Source organism: Equus przewalskii, chromosome 8 (genome assembly GCF_037783145.1).
Source record: "Equus przewalskii isolate Varuska chromosome 8, EquPr2, whole genome shotgun sequence".
NCBI classification, from domain to species: Eukaryota; Metazoa; Chordata; class Mammalia; order Perissodactyla; family Equidae; genus Equus; species Equus przewalskii.
Window position 1 is genome coordinate 24549974 of NC_091838.1, and position 24464 is coordinate 24574437.

Here is a 24464-nt window from a genome sequence, read left to right on the forward strand (position 1 = left end):
CTAGTGATGCACTTCTAATGAATATGGCAAAGTGATGGGGTATCACTTTGAGATTCAGTACAAAAAGACTGTGCCTTCCATCTTGGGCTCCCTTTCTCATTTTCTCATTCATTCACTCTAAGGCAAGAGCCAGCTGCCATGATGTGAGCAGCCCTATAAAATAGCTCTTGCAGCATGGCAAGAAACTGAGACCCTTGGTCTGCCAAACCATGAGGAACTGAAATCTATCAAAATCCACATGAGGAAGGTTGGAAGCAGATGTTTCAGAGCACGTCAATTATTGAGAAGGCTGCAGCCCCAGCACATAGCTTGAGTGCTACCTCAAGGAAGCCCTGAGCTAGAGACACCCAGCTAAGCTGCCCTCACATTCCTCACCCACAGAAACTGTGAAAGATCAATGTTTGCTATTTTAAGCCACCAAGTTTTGGAATAATTTGTTATGTAGCGTGAGATAAATATATGGTGCTAATTTATTATGTAATTTTACATTGTAAAAAATGCACAGCAAATCAAAACAGATGAGATAAAGAGTAATTAAATATTTTATAATATTTTTACTTTAATAACTATTTTTGTTCTAACTAAAATATTAAGTAATATGATTGAATATGATCAATAACTTTTTAAAATCTCAAATTGACCTCTTGCAATAACTGTTTCTAAATTCAGTTTATTTTGACATTTGATTTTAATGACTACCATGGATGAAAAAAATAGTTCTAAAACAGATTAAAATGGAAGAATGTTATTGTTTACACTAGCAAACCATGAAATTTATTTTTCATTATAAGGTTTTTCTTTAAAGTTCTTTAAAATTTTTCCATTTTTCTTGACAAGAATCCTTGATATCAAAATATGATGATCTTAATTTTGATGTTTTAAAATAAGCTATGAAAGTTTTTCCAAATTTCTTAGGATTATACTGATTGAACATTTACTGTTCCCACATATTGTACTTGGCAATAAGTAACATAATGATGGAATTATTCCAAATGTTGATTTCAAAACATTCTTCCATTGCATTTGTTTCTTTTGAAAAGGAGTTATTTTCTCATTTATTGTAAAAATAATTTTCTTTATCTTCAGAGGCCCAATTAAATGTCTTTATTTTTAAATTACATATTTATTTGCTATTTGCTATTTATATATCGCCACTAACAAAATCATTGGAATTGGAACTCTTGTTAATGTATTAAAAAAAAGTATAGCAACTTTAAATTAACAATTCTTTTTAACACTTTTGCCATGATAAACGTGGAAAAAAAATCTCTATTTCAAAAGATGTTAATGGCCATCCCACTCTCATAAGAAAGTATTTTAAGGATTTTCTTGTATTTTAAAACTCTGGGTTTTATTAAATTAAGTGCATCGATCTTTCTATAGCACTTTAAACATCGCTTTGTTGCAATAAAGTCTCTGTGAGTAATGCTGTGAATAATTGCGCATTTGGTACTGTCTCTGTAAACTTATTCTAGAAACCTTTGAATAATATTGCTATTTTATTTTTCTCGAAGTAGTTCCTCTGCCAGTGGCTATATTTACACATTTTTCTCCTTCAAACGTTGTTTCATTAATGAAAGTTTTAGTGTTCAGACTACATTTTCTCCAGGACCTCTTTTCTTTAGTGACTTAAAACAATTACTTCTATATGCATTTCATTATTGGCAAAGATTCTAAAAAGTAATGTGATACACGCTAGAAACATCTGTACTTTTATTGAACTGTATAAAACATCTTTCCGACTGCATACTTTTTATATTTATTTTTTATAAATGTTCAGAAATGTACCATATACCTCATCCAACAATATTTACTGATTAAGGAATGTGTTTGGTTTGTAGTCATATTTTCTATTTAGTATTATAAATACTTTTACCATAGCAGAAAGAACAGTTGTTTCCCCAATGGTATGGACCTTTCTTTCCCCTCTCACTATTTATTTAAAAACAGCAACAGAGGCTTCCAAATATTTATCATTAAGTTTAGTGAAAGTTTAGTAAGTATTGGATCAAGGCTCAGATTATTTCAACCTCACTTCAAACAACAAAATTGTTGTTTTCGTGTTCTGGATACAAGTTTTAAATGTCTTATGCATAATGAGTTCCTACTATTTTCAGCTAATATCACAATGTACAACTTAGGGTGAAAGTCATACTTATTAATAGTAAATATAAATCCACATTTAAAAAATTCTTAGTGATAATTTCATAATTTGGGGGAAATTTTTTCATACAATTAGAATATAAAAATATATATTTTATATATATATACATATATACACACATATTCAATTAGAATATCTATATCTATCATATATAGCATCAAATAGTATATATGTATAAAAAAATTGTCTATGTCTGAGAGAGTTCATACCAAGAGTAAAGTGTCAACTTTGCCCTTTTCTTGTGTTTCTTATGCTTGCTGGTGTTGGCGTTACTCACATTTTCCTCTGGGCTGGAAATTGTAGATTGGTGCTCAGCACCCATTCCATTTTCTACTAGACTTTCCCTTCGACTGCAGGGTCTGAAAGACGTTCCCAGGCTCCCTGGCAAGCAGGATTCTCGATATAGTTTAGGTGCTGACAACAAAGTGCACGTCAGAAGACTTATTCGGTCGAAAGGTGCTCCAAGTCATTCCGTCTTCTCCAGGTAGTGGTGGGTGCTAGGGCTCTGACAGCTGAGGGCAGTGACAATGGATGACCAAATGCCATCCTCTTACCATCACCGTCTTCTTGGGGCCGCACGCATAGGTGATCAAAGCCATTGGCAGTGATGACTGTGACCTTGATGGCAGCAGTACTTCCTGATATTCTGCATCAACAACTGAGAACTAGTGGTGGTCTCCTTGATTTTGCTTTCTAGCCCTTTCAATGGTTTTCTTGTCACCTTGTTCTCTGAATCAAGCTCATTTCTGCTTGAAATAGTTAGAATGACTTTTATTTTCCTGACTTAACCTGGAATTATTCAAAGCCACTTGTAATTTTGAGAGATTTTGTTTCATTAAAACTAGACAAAACCAGGCCCCCGCAAACTGTAAGACATCACAAAATGCTGATGAAAAGACACACTAAGATGCTCTCCTTAGGATATCTCTTGCAATGTAGGAGCTTAATTGCTTCCTTAGATTTTTAGATAAAAATGTAAATAAAAGTCTTGCTATTTTCTTCCCATATCCAATAATTATCTTGTATTCTATAGAATGAGTGCATTTCACTTTAAAAACACTAGATAATTAGGAAAAACACTTTTAATTTTCTAGCCTTTCTAAAAGTCATGATTTTTTACTTGAAATAATAGGATATTACTGTTTAGTTGATTCTTTAGTCAGAATAACAGGATGAAAACAATGTCTTCCTTCTGCTTTTCCCTTTGAGTTTCCTTTTTTTTTTCTTTTTTAACGCGTCTTCCTTCAAATCTTATTCTTACCAAAAGTTCCACTCCCTTATTTAAAGCGTCTCTCAGACTCTTGTATCTTTTTTTTTCTTAAAGTTTGGCCCCTGAGCTCACGTCCGTTGCCAATCTTCTTTTTTTTTTTTTTCGTTTCCCCAAAGCCCCCCAGCACACAGTTGTATATCCTAGATGTAGTTCCTTCTGGCTCTGCTATGTGGGACACCGCCTCAGCATGGCTTGACGAGTGGTGCCATGTCTGCACCCAGGATCCGAACCAGTGAAACCCTGGGCTGCTGAAGCAGAGCACACGAACTTAACCACTTGGCCACAGGGCTGGCCCTGACTCTTGTATCTTCATATTAAAAAGTTCTGAAAAATGAACAGAAAATTTTAGTTCTTATTACAAAAATTATGTCAACTAACTCCTTACCTCAGTCAATGAACTAGTGTGTATAGACTATTTTCAATGTACCAGGCACTATGTCATGTGAAATGAGTGCCATGGACTGAATGTTTGTTTTCCCCCAAAATTCGTGTATTGAAGCCCCAATCCCTAAGGTGGTGATATTTGGAGATGGGACTTTTGGGAGTTAATTAAGTTTAGATGAGGTTGTGAGGTAATGTGAGCATTTGGAGAGATGGTGTCTGCCTGCAAGCCTGGAAGAGAGCTCTCAGCAGACACCTACCCTATCCCGCTTTCACCCCGATCATGGACCACTAGCCTCCAGAACTCTGAGGAAATAAAGTCCCTTTGTTTAAGCCAACCAGTCTATAGAACTTTCTTCCGGCAGCCTGGGCAGACTAAGACAATGAGGAATCCATAGAATATAAGACACGGTCCAGGGGTTCAGTGAATTTAAAATAACTAACAGCACAAACAATACAAGGTAGAATAACTAACAGTAAAAGGTAAGATAGTCCACAAATATTATAGAAATTTAGAACAGAGAGATCATTCTGGCACAAGCCAATGCAAAAAGGCATTGCAAGATAAAATTTTATTCCTAATATATTGTGTTATCATTCAGCAGATGACAAGCAGGCATAAAGCTTAAATTTATTCCACAAATGAGGGATTTTCCTTGTAAAACCCATACCCGTCTCTTATTTTTTATTTCTCTTTCTTTTACATTCTCATTTCTCTTCTGACCCTTTTGTACTCACCAACACATTTCAGCATGCCTCTGAGATGTGACTGATACTGTGATGGAAAAAAGATCCACTAAGTACAACTGTGCTTACTTTTTTATTTTAATGATGAATCTGGAAAGCTTCCCAGATGAAACATTTATTACAGTAAATGTATTCTGCTGAGGAGGAAATTGACCAGAGAAGCATCGGGCAACTACATGTATTTACAGTATGTTGACCTCTCTTCTCCCCATTTCTGTGAAACATCTGTGAGTGATCTTGCCAACATTTTTGGCCTATGACTGGTTATTTGAAATCAGACATTTGAATTTCAGATACGTGCATTTATATTTATGTAGCCAATGAGCCATCCTCATAAGACATTTTGAAATAAAAATGCCAATTGCCTTGTTTAATGGAGATTGACTGAAAGCTAGATTTTGGTTCATTTGTTTGTTTTTTGGTTATATATTTCAATCATATTACTTTATGCAAAGACCTTAAATTTTATAAGAATAATGGTAACAGTGCATTCTTTATTTATTAGTCATGCAGAAAAGAATGTGCTCATTATACTGTTAGGCATTAGCAGAGAACACTTGGGCATTTCTCCTGTGGCTCAGGGGTACTAGCTGGATTAGGAGAAAAGACCATTTCATCAGCCCATAAAGGGTCTATGGCCTAGGAAGAATGAGAGAGAAAATAATACCAGGGAGATGAGTTACTGCTGAAAGGAAGATTCTGAGATAATATGTGAGAGAATAGCATTTGCCACTAAAAGGGTTTTACATGGAGTTTTCAAACACCAGAGACTCTTGAGTCAACTGGGAAAGTAGGCAGATCGCACCTTAATCTGTATACAGTATCCTCGAGAGAAGTTCCTTTTTCCATAGACCTGGGTTCCAGATTTATTTTTTTGACTGAGTGGAACTAAGTATATGACATGCTAATTAGTTGCCCAATCAAATTATGCTTTAAATGACCAAAAGGAAGAAAAGCATAACTGCCCATAGCCTCATATGACCACCGACTATGAACCATTATGGTGTCGTAGTTACTCCTGATCGTGCTTTGACGATCACCGTCTTGGTGTCAGATGCACCTAGAATTGAGTCCCGGATGTCACACTTACAAACCGTGTGATCTTACATGGTGACTTAGCCTCTTTAAATCTCAATTTCTTTATCTAAAAAGTGGCAGGGATAAGGCCTTCCTCATCCAGCTATTGTGAAGATGAATAAATTGATGAAAACAAAGAGGTTATCAAGGTGTCTGATACATAAAAGGTGATATTATTCTTATTTTCCATTTTTCTCATTACATTTTCAAATTTGAGGTCTCTTCTAATCCTGGAAATTATCCTTTATAGGATACCTTCATAGTTGTATTATAACTAAGGTTGATAGATGGATTTTTATAGTGAAGTATCTTCTATTTCCTTTGTATTTCCATATTTCCATTCTAGCAGTCCACTGAAAAGTATTCACAGGTACTTTGCAGAGCCGACCCACTTTTGGGGGAAGGAGGGACTGTGGTACTTACCTTTCTGGGATCAGAATCCTGCTCCACTCAGCTGTAATAATGGGAAGAAAGATATGGAGAGATTTTGACCCCCAAATTTTCTTAGAGTATATATGCGTATAGTAATTGCACAAAGTAAATCATACTTTGGCAAGTGGAAATGTAACACTTATTTGCCTATGTTTCTTGCATGTGCATATGTGCGTTTATTGCAATTGTATAAAACCGTCTAAAGAGTCAGCTGTGTCTACAATAAATATAGCAGTGACAACAACACAAATAGCCTATAATGCTATTCTGGCAAAGCACTTTTTAAAATTCTAATTTTTCTAAAGGTGATGTAATCTTTTGGTCAGCGATATTCATTTTAGCATAAGTCTCCTTTACGTAGGGCCTTAGAGCAACAGTTGGGAACTGCATTAAATATCTCTAATAAAATACCTCATCTCCCTGAATTGCCTCAAGTAAAACATAACATTAAGTTCTACGCTGCTCCTTAGTTGAAATGCAATGATCTGGACTTACGGTATGTTAAAAATTTTTGTCATTGAATAAATTCCACGGTAGGCAAGGTATACTGTATGTCACAGGACATTAAAATGATCATTCAACCAAAAGAAAATAATAAACTGGTTAGACCATAAATCTCAGGCCCCCTCAGTGACTATTAAAAATCTGTCAAAACTCACTGTCTAATGATGTGATTCCAATCAACTCAATTTATCAACCTTCTGGGCTGATTAAAACTATCTTGCTCCATTAAAATTAACTCCTCACTCCTGGGAATTAGAATTTTGTGAAGTAAAACACCAGACTGGGAGCCTGGGATCTGCTAACTACAGATTACTCACGGAAATGATTCTTAAAACTTTCATCTGATTGCGGAATATGAATGTAAGTTTTTACGTTTGTATGTTCAAAATATCCTGATATTTTTCTTCTATGGCTTAAAAAGCATGCATTTCTCTCGAAACCATACCTTCTACAGTATCCATTTTCACAAAGGATACAATTCAGTGTAGAAACATCACCTTCTTACCGTGCCTGTAGTCTTTGAGCTCCCTCAGGTATATAATCAGGAGGTGTCTACTTACATATTGGGGGAAGGGAAGTCTATTAATCACAGAAAAGCATTCATCATGTAGAAAAAGGGGCTCACTCCACGCTTTTCTACATAAAGACGTGACATTCAAGTAGAAATGGATGGAATTTGTTTTTATGAATAGGGTCCTTGCTGACTAATTCTTTTCTGGGGAGCGTGGTGGGCAAATGCTATCCAGATGCATTCCTCTGGAAGGATTCCCAGTTTATGAAAATGAAAACTACTGGACTTGCAGTATAATAAAGGGCAGTCAGAGAAACACAATATCTCCATAAATAGTGCAGGACTGTTCCTCTTCCCCTGCCTGGTGTCAGGAAGCCAGAGTTGTTACAGAGGTCTTCCATGTCACACTGAGGACTGAGATTCATCCAACATCATTTACTCCTTTCTTAACTCATTTTCTAGCAGCAACAAAACTGGATCAGAATAGGATCAAAATCACGTAAATCTTCTCAAAGCCAAAAGTAGAAAGGAATATACCAACATCTACTTCTGTGTTTTTCCAGTACAATCGGTAGGAGAGGAAGAAAAGAAAGGAAGAAAAACTCCTTCTGCCTAAAATTTTCTTCTCATGTCTCACAAATTCTCCCCCAATTCCATTCCTCCTCTTCTTGGTCTTCTCTTCTGTCTGGATCCCGTTCCTCTGCTTCCGTATTGAATTGGATGCAACCCATGTCTCTATTCACAGTCCTCATCTCGTTCTACAGCTTCTTCTTGGCCATCTTTTTCATACCATTGTTTCCAATTGAACATTTATTTTCTTCTCATCTTCTTATTGCCAAGGAGTACACACAACCTTGCTTTGTTTATGCGTGTATTACTTATACATGGATTTAAATATTTGAACAATGCGTAGTTTGTTATTTATGCTTCCGTCAATTTCTCTCTATACAGGCAATGGGGGGGGGGTCCTAATAGTAATTTCCCATCCCTCCTCACTGTATTGTTGTTGATCACTTTTATTTGGTGAGACTAAAAGGAAGTACTTCCAGTTTAGGATGGAATAAAAAATCCTGGATCAGGATCCCTGCTCCACTGCTTACTGTTTGCGTGGCTACCGCAATGTTATTTAACCATCCTGCTTCAGTTTCTGCTTCTGAGAAACGTGAACACTTAAAACTATGTATTGAAAACACCCACAATGTACCTGGGAGAATTGACATGGAAGGTAATTTCTGACATGTATCCTGAAGTATTAGTCAGCTAGCCTGCTATAACAAGATGCCACAGACTGGTGGCTTAAACAATGGAAATTTATTTTCTCACAATCATGGAGGCTGGGAAAGCTGACATCAAGGTGAGAAGGGGTGGTTTCTGGTGAGTCTCTCTTCCTGGCTTTCAGATGACTGCCTACTTGCTATGTTCCCACATGGCCTTTTATTTGTGCATGCAGAGAGAGAGCAAGAGAGCAAGCTCTGAAGTCTTTTCTTCTTTTCTAAAGACACCAGTCTTATTGTATTAGGACCCCACCCTCATGAGCTCACTTAACCTTAATTACTTCCTTAAAGCCTCATCCTCTGAAACAGTCACATTCTGGGTACTGGGGATTAGGGCTTCAACATATGAGTGGCGGTTAGACAATTTAGCCCATAATTTAAAGACAAAAAATGAAATAATAGGATATGTATCATAGTACTCTTGTAAAAATTATACTAATTAATATATTTTGATGGTTCTCCAAATTAAGTCTCTATCTTCATGCTCTGCTCCTGGCTCCAGGTCTAGATATTCAATAGTACGTCTCATCATAAATGTTCCCTGGGCACTTTCAGTTTGTCCTTCTCGCCACTTCTGCCATCCCTTCTGCCTCTCTACATCACCTCTTTTCTCCTGAACTCACCGACTGATTTACTCCCCTAGAGCAGACCCCTTGGAAGTCCTGGGAACTCCAAGTTTCTTAGTGCCCGCGTTTGACAAAGCATCAAGCATTAGCACTTTCACCTCCAAAATGCCTATGAAATCTGATGTACACTCTCCACCTGCAGTATAACTATACTTAAAGTATAACTTTAAGTTAGTATCGTTGACTTTATGTTTACAAAAATCATTTTTTGCAAAAATATTACACATTCATTGAAAAAAGTTAACTTTAAAAGTGCAAGGAATTTGGGGGCTGGCCCCGTGGCCGAGCGGTTAAGTTCGCGCGCTCCACTGCAGGCGGCCCAGTGTTTCGTTGGTTCGAATCCTGGGCGCGGACATGACACTGCTCATCAAACCACGCTGAGGCAGCGTCCCACATGCCACAACTAGAAGGACCCACAACAAAGAATATACAACTATGTACTGGGGGGCTTTGGGGAGAAAAAAGGAAAAAATAAAATCTTTAAAAAAAAAAAGTGCAAGGAATTTGGATTGTTTCCATATGTTGGCTATTGTGAATAATACTGTGATAAACATGGGTATGCATATAACTTGTCAAAATCCTGTTTTCATTTCCTTTGAATATATACCCAGAAGTGGAATTGCTGGATCATATGTTAGATATATTTTTAATTTTGGGGGGAATCCCCATGTCGTTTTCTGTAGTGGTTGAATTAATTTAAATTCCCATCAACTATGTATAAGGGTTCCCTTTTCGTCACATCCTTGTCAGTGACTGTTGTCTCTTGTCTTCTTGATGATAGCCATTTGAACAGATGTGAGGTGGTACCTCATTGTGGTTTTGATTTGCATTTCTCTGATGATTAGTGATGTTGAGGATCTTTCCATGTACTTGTTGGCCATTTTGACATCTTCTTTGGAAAAATGTCTATTTAGTTCTTCTGCCCATTTTTTAATCAGATTATTTATTTTTTAAGTTGTGTTAGTTCTTTATGTATTTTGGATATTAACTCCTCATCTGATATATGGTTTGCAAAAATGTCCTCCCATTCTGTAAGCTGCCATTTCATTTGTTAATTGTTTGTTTTGTTGTGCAGAAGCTTTTCAGTTTGATGTAGTCCCATTTGTTGATTTTCGCTTTTGTTGTTTGTGGTTTTGGCATCATGTTGAAAAAATCATTGCCAAGACCAATATCGATGAGCTTCTTCCATATATTTTCTTCTAGGAGTTTTATAATATTAGGTCTTATGTCTAAGTCTTTGATCCAAGTTTGCTGCAGCATTATTCACAAGAATAGCCAAGCCATGAATGGAAACAACCCAAATGCCCACCAAAAGATGAATGGATACAAAAGATATGGTACATATACATGGTACATATACACAGTGGAATATTATCCAGCCATGGTAAAGGGGGATACCCTGCCATTTGTGACAACATGGATGGATTTTGGGCACATTATGCTAAGCAAGATAAGTCAGATAAAGAAAGATAAGTACTGTGTGATGTCACTTATATGTGGAATCTAAAAAAGTCATACTTGTAAAAAAACAGAGTAAAATGGTGATTACCAAGAGACAGGGGTGTGGAAGGATTAGACTGATGGTGTTTAAGTGTACAAACTTGTAACAAGCAGTAAATAAACCATAGAGATTTAATGTACACTATAATGAATATAGACAATAATATTATACTATAATGATGTAATTTGATGAATATTGCTTCAATGGCAATCATATTACAATATATAAAAGTATCAATGTAACATGGTGTACACCTTAAATTTATAAAGTGTAACGTGCAAAATTTATCAAATTAAAAAAAGATGAATAGGATGCAGTATTTAATCTGAGGAGTAAAGGGTAATGCCTGGACCCAAAACAATAAAAAAATAGTTCAAGTAATATTTAAAAAACTACTATTCAAAGATTATTGATACTTTTAATATTTTGGGGACAATGTTTCTGGACACAACTTTCTGTATGCATATTACATATACTTCATAATATATGTGGTACTTTATATTTCATAATATACTATAAAATATATAGTATATTATAATATAAAGTATATGATATATTACATAGAGACTGGGATATAAATTACATATTTTATAGCAAGTGAAATACATATGATACTCTATATTATATATGAAGTGTATATAATGTCATAGAGTGGGTAATTTATGGTATTATAAGAGAGTATATAGCATATAGATATACCATAGTACAATACACTATAGAATAATATAATCTAATATATGTAAAGAACTCTATAATAATCTATACACGGTACTCTATAACTATTTTATAATTCAGTATTATGTTTCCAGGAGTTCCATCAATGGTCTCTCTGTCTCCCATCTTGTCACTCATTAATTCAAAATCCACTTGGTGGACAGTGTTGACAGAACTCAGGAAAATCTCCCTTATACTTGAGGACAAAGTACAACCTCCTTAGCATGGTTCATAATTCAATGATGGAAGAATAAATGGATAGATGGATGAATGGAGCCATTTACGATCTTCCCAGTTGATCTTTCCAGACTAGCCTCTTTTTACTTTTCTTTGAATTCTATGCTGCAAAAACACTAAACTACTTGTTATTTATTTAGCACATTAAAGCACTTCAGTTCACATATTTGGATCTTTTCTCATATATTTCCCCCTAACTAGAATGTTCTTCTGCATTGCTTCTAGCTAGCAAATTCATATTTTCTCAACATTCTGCTTAGATCTTGCCTCTCTCTGTGACCAATCAAAACACAATCATAGCCCTTAACTTCTACTCCAAATTAATTTATCCTACATTTAACGGTATATTTCTGTTACCAAAATTGTATTGTGTCCTGATTACTTTTGCACTTGTTTATCTCTCCTTCCTTCCATTTTTTTTTTAATTCTATAGCCTCTTTTTATTCCCTGAAGCTAAGAGAGTGTGGTTTATCAGAGACAATCAAGTGTCTTCTAAATTGTTATTAAAGTGATTTCTAAATAATTGGAGAGGACTTTAAGAGTCATTCTTCAAGAATGCCAAATATATATTGTTAGGATGAAACTTTCACGAGATTTTATGGAGAAAATTATCCATTTTCTCACTATTGTTAAATACAAAGAATATTAGTAAATTCTAAGTGTGCATTTGTTCTGTGGTTGAAAAAAACCTCCTCAAGATGAATGAAATATTGTATACCCCTATTCTGACATTGACAACCCCCTAACAACATGGAGTATTTCTTAGACCTAGAATTTCACTGAGGCATTGGGTATTTATAATGATAAAAATTTTTTCTGGAGCTAAATAGTGTTTCAGATAACACTTTTACAACCTCATCCATCTAGCTACAATCCTTGGTAAAATATAAAAGTTGTCAGAGGCAGCTGGTGGCACAGCGGTTAAGTTCGGTCATTCCCCTTTGGCAGCCTGGGTTCTACTGGCCCAGATCCCAGGTGCGGACCTATGCACCGCTTCTCAAGTCATGCTCTGGCAGGCGTCCCACATATAAAATAGAAGAATATGGGCACAGATGTTAGTTCAGGGCCAGTCTTCCTCAGCAAAAGGAGGAGGATTGGCGGCAGATGTTAGCTCAGGCTAATCTTCCTCAAAAAAATAAAAAGAAAAAGAAAAAACTGGTCTTAGCAAGTTCACTGTAAAAATTTAAGTTGTTATAAGCCCTAAGGAAAAGTTTTGATTTTAAGAGAGGATAGAGAGCACTAAGCCAACTCGTCACCATTCTGTCTTATGAGCTGATAAACATTCTAATATAAAAGAAATAACATTAAACTATGACTATTCCTTACATCTTATTTATTCTTATTCTTAGAATTTGTGATAGGGTTTTATTGAGATAAGTGGATAATATGAAGGCTTGTAAAGACTTCTTGTTGCTCTAGATCATGTGACACCAGAACAAAAGAAAATGTTCATTACTTGGGAGCAATGATTTGAAAAGAGGGAAGAACACCTCTTATGCATGTTCAGATCCATACGCGCTTTCCTTTATGTTCAGGAAAAGACCTACTTCATTTCAATATTTATAACAAGGCCTTAACAGATCACAGTGTATTGAAAAGAGAAGAAAAATTTCCAAAAGGGACCATATACCGTCTCTCCACGGGAAGAGGATAGAATTATTTTCAAAGATGTAAAAGCCACCAGATATGAAATCAAACTCCTAGGAAGGACTTAGCAGTTAAATAAGTAGGAGACGAGGAACAATTCACAGTATTTTCCAGGAGTCAAATATGAGTCAACTTTGTTTTGAGATTTGTCTATTTAAATGAAGTTAAAAGCCAAGATGGATGAGAATACAAGAACAAAGTGTCAAAAGAAAGCATAGTTTTGAGATACAGGATTGATTGAAATCAAAATAGCATAAGGATATTTATATATCAAGAGAAAAACTATATATTTAAATAAGAGACTAATGAATGATTTGAGTACAACAAAACAGCTTGGGGCTATTTTTCGTGTATGAGGAAGTTTGTTCTGAGCTAACATCTATGCCAATCTTCCTCTATTTTGTATGTGGGTCGCCACCACAGCATGGCTTGATGAGTGGTGTAGGTCCATGCCCGGAATCCGAACCTGGGCCGCTGAAGCAGAGCACACCAGACTCAGCCACTACACTAAGGGACTGGCCCAATCTTGGGGCTATTTTTGTAACAAATAAGCCAATACATAATTCATGCTGTTGTATTATCAGAAACACAGAAAAAAAAGAAGCAAAGACCATGGTACTGATGCCAAAATTGAGAAGTATAGCATATTTCAAAAATAGTAATACATACTTGAAAACAATACATTATCCTAAAATGGTGAGAAGAGACATCCCAATTTTTTGTGTTGATTTTCGAAATCTTGTAATCCAACTATGGGACAAACAGAAACATACAGTGATCAATGATTCAATGCGTATACTTGGAAATCCACATGAGATAGTGATGTTGATTGAAGAAGAGGAGGCCACACAGCATACAATGCCAAAGAGTCTGAACCACTTTTCATACAAATTATTTGTGACTTCAGAACTCCTTGATTCCAATTCCAACCTTTTAGTTGCATTTCCTCTCAATGATGGATTGCTGATATACGTTCCCATCTTATGACATGATGAGCCAGGAATATTTATTTCACAATGTGTACCATAGTCATGGGTTCAGTCTCCTCTAAGGCCCAGTAGCAACCTAGGAGATATTACTCCAAAGCAAAAACAGAAAGTTACCTTCAGAAGAAGGCATGGCTTTATGCCAAACCCTTAACTATCTGTGCTATGATTCCTATTAGAGCTCACTAGAGGCTTCATACAGCATCCCTATTTGTCACTCATAGTTCAAGTGTTTGAGGGTCATAAGTCCAAAGTGGCATATCCTTAAATACAGTTTAATATTTTAGAGGCAAATTCAAAACAAGATTTTGAAAGATAATATTCACCTTCTTTTCCTTATCTTTTGACTCCTGAAAGATTAATTTGAAGGAAGATTGGAGGATATTGTTCATGGAATTCGCCTTTGAATAAATACTGCATGTTGCTTAAATTTTTGGAATTTTTATGTGCCTTTAGTGATTTTAAAGAGTACCAAGGGTGTGAGTGTGTGTGTGTTTGTGTGTGTTGAATTACATCCATTTTTGAGACATACACACTTATATAAACGTGCAGGTATAAGCCTATGCACTTATATGTATATTCTGTTTATTACAAATTAGTACAAAGCTTTCTGTCATAATGTAATATGTGTAAAATGGCCCAGATTCCTTGCTCCTTTACCAGTCTTCAAGCAGAAGTAGGCAGTCATCAAACTACAACTATAAAAACAAAATAAAATGAATTCTAGAGGTGATGAGTTAGAGAAGATCCTTTCACTTGGTTTTTCTTTGGCTTCCAGAATGTAAACTCGTGACATGTATAGTGAGATTACACATTTTTGAAAGAAAAATATAATATTTTATTTATTCTTTATACATTAACACCAATATTAAGCCCGTTCAGTAAACATACTGATCAAATAGGTTTAAAAACTTACAATACCATGGAAAGAAGAAGTGAAACTTTTGCTATTTGCAGATAATATGATTCTATATATAGAAAACCCTGAAGAATTCACTAGAAAAGTATTAGAAATAATTAACAACTACAGCAATGTTTCAGGGTACAAAATCAATTTAAAAATATCAGTTGCATTCCTATTCACTAACAATGAACTAGCAGAAAGAGAAATCAAGAATACAATCCCATTTACAATCACAACAAAAAGAGTAAAATATCTAGGAGTAAACTTAACCAAACAGGTGAAAGATCTGTACAATGAAAACTGTAAGACATTATTGAAAGAAACTGAAGACATAAGTAAATGGAACTATATTCTATGTTCATGGGTTGGAAGAATAAACATAGTTAAAATGTCCGTACTACCCAAAGCAATCTACAGATTAAATGCAATCCAAATCAGACTCCCAATGACATTCTTCAAGAAATAGAACAAAGAATCCAAAAATTTATATGTAACAACAAAAGAGCGCGAGTAGGCAAAGCAAGTCTGAGAAAAAAGAACAAAGCTGGAGGCATCACAATCCCTGACTTCAGACCATACTACAAAGCCATCAAAACAGCATGGTACTGGCACAAAAACAGACAAACTGATCAATGGATCAGAATTAAAAGCCCAGAAATAAAACCACACATCTATGGACAGTTAATCTTTGACAAAGGAGCCAAGAACATACAAAGGAGGAAGGAAAGTCTCTTCAATACATGGTGCTGGGAAAACCGGGCAGTCACATGCAAAAGAAGGAAAGTAGACCATTATCTTGCACCATACACAAAAATTAACTCAAAATGGATTAAAGATTTGAATGTAAGACCTGAAACCATAAAACTCCCAGAAGAAAATACAGCAGTACACTCTTTGACATTGGCCTTAGCAACATCTTTTTGAATACCATGTCTACTTGGGTAAGGGAATTTATATAGAAAAGATAAACAAATGGGATTACATTAGACTAAAGAGCTTCTGCAAAGCAAAGGAAACCATAAACAAAACAGAAAAACAACACACCAACTGGGAGAAAATATTTGCAAGTCATTTATCAGACAAGAGGTTGATCTCCAAAGTATATAAAGAACTCATACAACTCAACAAAAAAACCCCACAAACAACCCAGTCAAGAAATGGGTAGAGGACATGAACAGACATTTTTCCAAGGAAGATGTACAGATGGCCAACGGACACATGAAACCATACTCAACATCACTAGCTATCAGGGAAATGCAAATCAAAACTATGAGATATCACCTTACACCTGTCAGAATGGCTATAGTTACCAAGACAAAAAACAACAAATGTTGGAGAGGATGTGGAAAAAAGGGAACCCTCATACATTGCTGGTTGGAACGCAAACTGGTGCAGCCACTGTGGAAAACAGTATGGAGACTTCTCAAAAAATTAAAAATAGAAATACCATATGATCCAGCTATCCCATTACTGGGTATTTATCCAAAGAACTTGAAATCGATGATCCAAAGAGATTTATGCACAGCTATGTTCATTGCAGCATTATTCACAATAGCAAAGATGTGGAAGCAACCCAATTGCCCTACAGATGAATGGATAAAGATGTGGTATGTATATATATATATATATATATATAACACAATGGAATACTACTCAGCCATAAAAAGATAAAATTGTCCCTTTGCAACAACATGGATGGACCTTTAGGGTCCTGTATGAAAGGCTTCTGGAGGATATAATTGACTGTGTCTTCCTCTCTTCCTTCTACTATCTGCTTTCCAAGAATAATGCTGCAACATCTTAATGTTTGGAACACCAGCATCTTAAATACTGCAAATTTAGGGATTAGCTATATATTCTCAGAAAAGGTGCTAGTTTTTTTTTTTTAAGATTTTATTCATTTCCTTTTTCTCCCCAAAGCCCCCCAGTACATAGTTGTATATTCTTCGTTGTGGGTCCTTCTAGTTGTGGCATGTGGGACGCTGCCTCAGCGTGGTTTGATGAGGGTGCCATTCGAACCAACGAAACACTGGGCTGCTTGCAGCGGAGTGTGCGAACTTAACCACTCGGCCACGGGGCCAACCCCAAAAGGTGCTAGTTTTTAAACAGGCATAAGAGCCACAGGCTTCAGTGCTAACAATACATTCCCACTTAGATACAATATCTGTCTATGTTTTTGGAAGTACTGATATTATTGCTGGTCCAGGGTACAGGTTAAATACAGAGATCAACGAATCAATTGCAACGTTAGAACAGAAGGACACGATTATTTCAAATCATGAAAACTATTATAAGTTACTCGGTAAGCATAAGCAATACTAAAAATATCACATGCACACACGAAAAACGGTATCTTAAATTTTCACTTAAGAATATCTAGTGATTGGTAATTAGAGCAATCTTAATTTAATTAGCAATTTTTCTTTGCATGTCTGTATTTGGCAAACAGTAAGCTAATGATATACTCAAGATTAGAAATCTATGTCTGAAGGAGTATCCGGGATATTGCTCACTTCTCAGAGCCACATTTTCTCTCCAGGATTTCTAGAAGTTTGTCCATTTTCCATGCCCATTTAATCCTTGGCCTTTCAACTGGAACTGTTAATTCTATGGAAGTATTCCCAGAGCAGCACCTGTCACTGCATCATTTGAGGACTTAGGGGTATATGTGGTAAGGATTGCATTGTAGATATCTGGCTATGAAATAAGAGCAGAGACTATTAACTTACGTCACATGATTCACAGAATTTCCATTAGATAGCAACATTAAATTAAATAAAGTAAATTTGCCATTGATCCATGGCAAAGAAAGGTAAAATGGTATGGGATGGAATTAGCAGTTGTAGTTGTTTTCAATTGGATGTGGACAGAAAAATATTTTAATATGTGGTTTTCAAATCAGAAATTGGTGATTTTATATTTTAGGGTTATTACAAATTGTAATGTAAACATATAAAAGTAAGAACAAGATCATTGGTCCTTGACAGTCTATGGATTACAACTTAGAATCGCTTTTCCAGTTTCTATTTAAATTCTACAAAAGTCTTGCTTGGCTCACATGTCTATTCGCAACCCCAAACTGAACCCAGGAAGATGAGATGTTCTGATTGTCCAGTTTAGGTTGTATATCCACTTCTGTGGTGGAGGAAGTGGCACCTTTTGATTGACAGCCTTCCTCCTCCTTCTCCCCTGGCATGTAAAGGCAGTTATCATGAAGAAGGTAGTGAACACCTGCTACAGTTCTCAAGAGACCCAGCAAAATGGCGGTAAGCTAGAACCCAAAGAGAGAGACGACCAGTGAGATATTGCTCGTAACAAGTACGGTCAGATTTTAAGAAAAGCAATATCATAGGTTTGATTAGTACCTACTTCCTTTTCTGGAATATGATGTAGAATGAGAATTCTATGCCCCAAAGTGAATAAAGGCCAAAATTTTTGTTTGGAAGTAGAATATAATGGACTTCAGAATGGATTGTTTCATCCATGAAAAAACCCTAATTTGTCTAGATTACACCTTGAGTAAGATGTTCTTTGATTTAGGGGGAAAAGTTAAATCCTGTTTTCTGGATTGAGATCATTTTGGCAGCCAATATTTATATTTTTTCTGGGATTTTAGTGGATCTGGAGAGGGAGATGAGATTTATTTGAATAATCTTCAACTACCAGAATTTCCCTTTACCAATTATGTCACATTCTTACTGAAAAGAGAATTAATGGACAGAATGTGTTCATCTTTAGAATCTTCTTTCTTATATCACAGTAAATATTATTCCATATATGAAAATACAAAGTGCTTTTATCTTTAAAAGTGAGATGTGCTCTGATCTATAGCTCTCAAATATTTTGTGTAGTATATCTGCTTATGAAATTTCATGTTATAACTTTTCTTTGTAGTAAGCACATCTAAGAAGCAATTATCAGAATCCATCAGTGTTTTATTATTATCATCTGCAATAAAAATATCATTTCAACATTTTATAGTATATCAATTCCTTCAAGGCTAATTGTTCTAATGAGTTAAACAATCCAGGCATTTATTGTATGGGTTCGGAGATAATATTATTCTCTGTAATCAGAATCAAGTTTTAATCTATGTAGTTTTCCTAAGCAAAAAAATGTTATGTTCCCAACATAGGAATAGTCAGCAAAAACAAATTGTTTTATTTTGTGTCCTATATTTTTGGCTTTTACTTAATTCAGTACATTCAATATGCATTAAAGATGCTAATTTTTAATTTTATTATTGTATTTACTGGTAAATTTGATGTATATAAATATAGAAATAAGCATGTTCTATAGAATTTAATTTCCCCCTCGTTTTTTTGCCCTAATATAACATTTCCAATGCATTCACATCCACACTGATAAACTAATCTAAATGATAAAGAGTAAATGGATTGTATCTTCAGAGGAATAATAAATTTTTCATAAACATGAAATTAGATAAAATTTCTCAGAAACTTGTGCTGCTTGGAATTAGAAAAAATGTAGATTTAAGTCATTTTTTAAAAAGGTAACATTTTCCTTAGAAAAACCATTGATCTTTGTTGTCTATGAACATAGTAGGTATTCAGTGACTTGAATAGCATTCTAAAGAATCTAATTTCAAGGAAAACCTAGCACAGGAGATTTGATCTTTTCCATGAACCCGTTTCAGTCCCTTCTCTGGATTCGAAGAAAAATGTTTTAGTTATGTTTCCCGGTACACTGAGGAAAGAAATATTCATTGTAGGTACCCGCATAGGGATAGGTACTGGACCAACCTATGAAATGTTGGAAAGTCAATTATAATTTAAAAGATACTTTTAGTAAATTGATGCTATTAATCATCGCATTTAAAACAGAATAAAGTTCAAAGAAGCTCTCTTGTAATGAAATAATTAAAAATACGGTGGAGCATAGAGATTGATAAAATAAACACTCAGGTGTTTAATGTCAAGTTTGCTCCATATATCTTTTTAAGATTAAAAACAGCAGACCCAACTAAAGGTGAGGGTGTATTCCTCTCCATTTCTTTTTACCTGAACACCTAACACAATGAATTTATCACATACAAGTACATCTTCATACTTTCCCTATGTATTCATGTACCCATAAAATATGTAGAAATTTTCCTAAGCCTTCAATATTCACATAAATGATACTATACCATCCTTTTCAATTTGCTTTCTTTTCTTTTAAAAAAATTAATAGACTTTCTTTTTTTTAGAGCAGCTGTAGGTTTATAGAAAAATTGAGCAGGAAGTATAGAGAGTTCCCACATATGCTCGCCAATCACCTCCATGAATATTGTCCCCTTATTCACATCTTGCTTTGGTGTGACACATTTGTTACCATTGATGAGCCAATACTAATACATTATGATTATCTAAAGTCCATAGATTATATTGGGGGCTCATTCTTTGTGTTTTACATTCTATGGATTTTGAAAAATATGTAGACATGTATCCACTAATACAGTATCATGTAGAATGGTTTCACTGCCCTAAAAAATCTCCTGTATACCGCTTATTTATCCCTCTCTCTTTTCTCCAAATATCCGGCAAACACTGAAGTTTTTACTGCCTCCATAGTTTTGCTTTTCTCGAATGTCATGTAGCTGAAATCATACAGTATGTAGCCTTTTCAGACTGGCTTCTTTCACTTAGCAATATACATTTAACGTTGTTCTATGCTTTTTGCAGCTTGATAGCTTATTTCCTTTTATCACTGAATAACATTCTATTGTATGGATGTACCACAGTTTGTTTATTCATTCATCTATTAAAGAACATCTGGTTGCTTGCAAGTTCCCGCAATTATGAATAAAGATGTCATAAACATTCATGTGCAAGTTTCTGTGTGTACAAAAGTTTTCGACTCATTTGGGTAAATACCAAGGAGTGAAATTGCTGGCTTGTATGGTAAGAGTATATTTAGTTTGGTAAGAAATAGCCAAACTGTCTTCCAAAGTGGCTGTACCATTTTGCATTCCCACCAACAATGAATGAGAGTTCCTGTTCCTCCATGCCCTTGCTAGCATTTGGTGCTGTCAATGTTTTGGATTTGGGCCATTCTAATACACACGTATTGGCATCTTATTGTTTTAATTCACAATTCTCTGAAGACGTATGTTGTTGATCATCTTTTCGTATGTTTGTCAACTGTATATTTTCTTTGTTCAGGTATCTGTTCGGATCTTTTGCCCAATTTTTAATTGAGTTGTTTGTTTTCTAGTTGAGTTTTAAGAGTTCTTTGCATATTTTAGAGACAAATCTTTTATCAGAGATGTGCTTTGGTATTGTTGCTTGTATCATGCTTTTGGTATAGTATCTAAAAAGACTCACTGCCAAATCCACATTCACCTAGATTTTTTCCTATGTTATCATCTAGGAGTTTTATGTTTTTGACCCATTTTGAGTTAACTTTTTTGAAAGGTATCATGGCTGTGTCTGGATTCATTTCCTTACATAAGGATATCCAGCTGTTCCAGGACTATTTGTTGAAAAGACTATCCAATCTCCGTTGAATTGCCTTTGCTCCTTTGTCAAAGAGTAGTTGATTATATTCATATGGGTCTATTTTTGGATTCTTTATTCTGTTATACTCATCTATTTGCTATTCTTTCATCTCTTCCACACTGTTGTGATGACTGTAGCTTTACACTAAGTTTTGAAGTCAAGTAGTGTCAGTCTTCTGATTTTGATCTTCTTCAATATTATATTGGCTATTCCGTATCTTTTGCCCTTCCATATAAACTTTAGAATACATTTGTCAACATCTACAAAACAATTTACTAGGATTTTAATTGAGATTGTATTGAATCTATAGATCAAGTGGAAGAGATTGATAATCCTAGCAATATTGAGTCTTCTTATCGTTGAACATGAATCTCTTCCCATTTATTTAAATATTCTTTGATTTCTTCCATCAAAGGTTTCCCTCCAACACACCTTGTACATAACTTCTTAAATTAGACCTAAGTATTTCAGGCGTAAGTGGTATTGTCTTTTCAATTTCAAATTCCAATTGTTCATTGCTAGCACAGAGAAAAGCAACTGACTTTTGTATATTCACCTTATATCCTGCAACTTTGCTATAATTGCTTAGTAATTACAATGTCTTCTGAAAGACATTGTAAAGAACTGGCATTATTTCTTCCTTTGATATTTGGTAGAATTCACCAGTGAACCCATCTGTGTGTGGTACTTTCTGTTTTGGAAGGTTTTTAATTATTGATTCAATTTCTCTCATAGATATAGCCCCATTCAGATTTTGTTTTCTTGTGTGAATTGTTATAGTTTGCATCTTTCAAGTTATTGATCCATTTCATCTAGATTATCAAATCTGTGGGCATTAAGTTGTTCATAGTGTTTCTTTTTTTTTTTTTAAAGGTTTTGTTGGTCTTTGTGTTTTTGTTTCTCTTTTTTTTGAGGAAGATTAGCCCTGAGCTAACATCTGCTGCCAATCCTCCTCTTTTTGCTGAGGAAGACTGGCCCTGAGCTAACATCTGTGCCCATCTTCCTCTACTTTATATGTGGGATGCCTACCACAGCATGGCTTGCCAAGTGGTGCCATGTCCACACTCAGGATCCAAATCGGTGAAGCCTCGGCCACTGAAGCGGAACATATGAACTTAACTGGGCCGGTCCCCATAGTGTTTCTTCACTATCCATTTAATGTCTATAGACTTAGTAGTGATGTCCCCTCTTTCATTTTTGATATTTGTAATTTGTGTCTTCTCTCTCTCTCTTCTCTTTTTTTTCGGTTAGCTAGGTTAGAAATTTATCAATTTTATTAATCTTTTGAAGAATTAGCTTCTGTTTTCATTGATTTTCTCTATTGATTTCCTGTTTTGATTTTCATTAATTTGTGCTCTAATTAATTTTTTTTCCCTCTGCTTGCTTTGGACTTGTCTCTTTTTTCCCACGTTAGTAAGATGAAAGCTTAGATTCTTGATTTTTGACTTTTATTCCTTGCTGGTAATTGTATTCAATGTTATACAAATTTCACTATAAACACTGTTTTTGCTGCTTCCCCAGATTTTGATAAACTGTGTTTTCCTTTTCATTTAGTTCAAAATATTTTTAAATTTCTCTGTGACTTCTTCTTTGACCCATTTATTATTTAGAAGTGTTTCGCTTAGTCTCTAAGTATTGGGGTTTTTTTACAGCTATCTTTCTGTTATTGATTTCTAGTTTAATTCCATTGTAGTCTGAAACCATACATTGTATGAGTTTTACTCTTTTAAATTTGTTAAGGTGCATTTTATGGCCCAACTTTGGTCTATCTTAGTGAACGTTCCTTGTGAGCTTGAGAACAATGTATGTTCTGCTGTTGTTAGATAAAATATTCTATAAACCTCAATTAGATCTGGTTGTTTGATGTTGCTGTTCAGTTCAACTGCGTCCTTTGTGATTTTCTGCCTGCTGGATCTGTCAATTACTGATGGAGGGGTGTTGAAATCTACAACTACAATAGAGGATTTGTCTGTTTCTCCTTGCAGTTCCACAAGTTTTTGCCTCATGACTTTTGACACTCGTCTGTTAGGCACAAACACAGTAAGGATCATTATGTCTTCTTGGAGAATTGACTCCTTTATCATTATGATTACAAGCCCCTCTTTATCCTGATCATTTTTATTACTGTTAAATTGGCTTTGTCTGAAGTTATAGCTATGCCAGCTTTCTTTCAATTAGAATTTGTATGGTATATCTTTCTCTATCCCTTTATTTCAATTCCTTCATATCTTTATATTTAAAGTAGGCTTCTTATAGGCAACATAGTTGGATCCTGTTTTTTCTTGTCCTCTCTGCCAATCTGTCTTTTAATTAGTTATTTAGACCATTTAAAGAGATTATTGATACAGTTGGATTAGTATCTATTATATTTGTTCCTGTTTTCTGTTTATAACTGATCCTTTTCTTTGTCTTCCACTCTTTCTGAATTCTTTGGTTTTAACTGAACATTTTATCTCCTCCCTGGCATATCAGTCCCATGTTTTTAAAAAACATTTTTTCGTGGTTGCTTTAGAGTTTGCAACATACATTTACAACTAATCCAAGCAGACTTTCAAATAGCACTATATCACTTCACAGGTAGTGCAAGTACCTAATAACACAGTATTCCCAATCCTCCCTCCCATCTGTCAGAGCATGGCTATCATTCATTGTGTTTATCCACAAACTATAATCACTGAATATATTGTTGTTATGATTATTTTGAACACATTGTGATCAATTAGATCAATTAAGAAGTGGAAAAATAAAAGTTTTTATTTTAATTCCACTTATTTCTTCTCTAATGTTTTTACTTTGTTTGTGTAGATATGAGTTTCTGACCTATATAATTTTTCTTCTCTCTGAAGAACTTCTTTTAATGTTGCTTGCAAGTCAGGTCCACTGATAAGTTCCCTCTATTTTTGTTTATCTGAGAAAGCTTTCATTTCTCCTTCACTTCTGAAGGATAATTTCACTGGATACAGAATTCTACACTGGTGGCTATTTTGTT

At 35.0% G+C, this 24464-nt stretch overlaps 2 long non-coding RNA genes across 3 annotated transcripts in view; one reads left to right on the top strand and one right to left on the bottom strand.

Annotated features, from left to right (window-relative positions):
- LOC139085049 (uncharacterized) overlaps window positions 1-24464 on the top strand; it is a 198571-nt gene that overhangs the window by 159743 nt on the left and 14364 nt on the right. The window lies entirely within an intron of this gene.
- Window positions 706-24464, bottom strand: part of LOC139085048 (uncharacterized) — a 188345-nt gene continuing 164586 nt past the window's right edge. For both annotated transcript variants that reach the window (XR_011543036.1, XR_011543035.1), the window contains one exon: window positions 706-3758. This is a non-coding gene — a long non-coding RNA (uncharacterized lncRNA). The remainder of the gene's footprint in view (window positions 3759-24464) is intronic.